Source organism: Octodon degus, unplaced genomic scaffold (genome assembly GCF_000260255.1).
Source record: "Octodon degus isolate 3935 unplaced genomic scaffold, OctDeg1.0 scaffold00288, whole genome shotgun sequence".
Lineage (NCBI taxonomy): Eukaryota > Metazoa > Chordata > Mammalia > Rodentia > Octodontidae > Octodon > Octodon degus.
In genome coordinates this window covers 126931-128245 of record NW_004524864.1, presented here as the reverse complement: position 1 = coordinate 128245, position 1315 = coordinate 126931, and positions in this window count along the sequence as shown.

Here is a 1315-nt window from a genome sequence, read left to right as displayed (position 1 = left end):
TTTTTCTGGTGGAACCAGGGATTAAACTCATGCCCTTGCACTTGCCAGGCAAGCATTTGTTCTACTGAGCTATCTCCCCAGCCCTGTAAAATGAAATTTTATCAGGTATCTCTTCTGAGTACTGAAGTTAGTAATCAGTAAGATTAGGAAAACTACATAAATATATAATAGTTAAACATTCTGTAGAACAACCAATGGGTTAGAGAGAGAATTAAAGAAAAGGAAACTAAGAGGCTGGGAGTGTAGCTCAGTTATAGCACTTGCCTAGGCCCCTGGTTCAAGCCCCAACACTGCAGGAAAACAAATTACCTCCAGACAAAGCAAAGCAGAGACAACATACTGAAACTTATGGGATGCAGCAAAAAGAATTTTTAGTGGAAAAATTATGGTAATAAATACCTATATTAACAAAAACCAAAAAGCTGGGTGTGATGAACCCCAGGACTTGGGAGGCTAAAGAATTGAATACCTGGGAAAGATGCTGATATCCCCTCTCAAAAACAAAACCACAAACAAAAACAACATTAAAAAAATAGAAAAAGCCCTATATGACCTATTATTAGACCTCAAGGACCTAGAAAATAAATAGTCCAAAGTTGATGGAAGGAAATAACAAAAATCAGAGTAGGACCCTCACTGGCTGAGTTTCAAGGACAGCTGGGAGAAACTTGTGAGCCTTCCCCCACCTCACCGGAGCTGTGGCTAGGCTACTTCTCCCTCTTGTGTAAAGCAGGCGGTCCCAGGACAGCTAAAGGATCCTGGTGAACCCTGCCCCTGCACACCCTCATCCTTGCCAGAGCTCAGCTGAGCTGCAGCTGCTTCTCTCACTGTCATAAAAACCAAGTGGTAGCTGAGCAACAAGGACCTGGCGAGCCCTGCCCTGCCCCTCCCCCCACTATTTCTGGAGCTCAGCTGAGCTGTGACCACCTCTCCCACCATCATCATAACTTTATCTCTGCTAATCTGCTGCTGCCTGTCCCATTGGTATTGGGAACCTTGGTGAGCCCTACCCTGCAACACCCATCACTTCCACCATTGAGAGCCTTGCCGAGCTTTGGCCTGCCCTCATCACCATCAGATTCTTCTTGAACTTCAGCTTATTCTCCCACACCGGGGTGGAAGCCACACTGAAACCCACAAAGTGTGAGCTTTGGTGAGCCTTTCTCACTCACAACCCATACCCCTACCATTGCTGCAGTATAGTTTGGATAATTATACTGCTAATTTCTACTGGTCTGTTGAAAGAAGCAGTTAATTCTTAAACTTTATTTTTAAATTGTTTTCTTTTAATGTCTTAATAACTTTTTTGTTTACC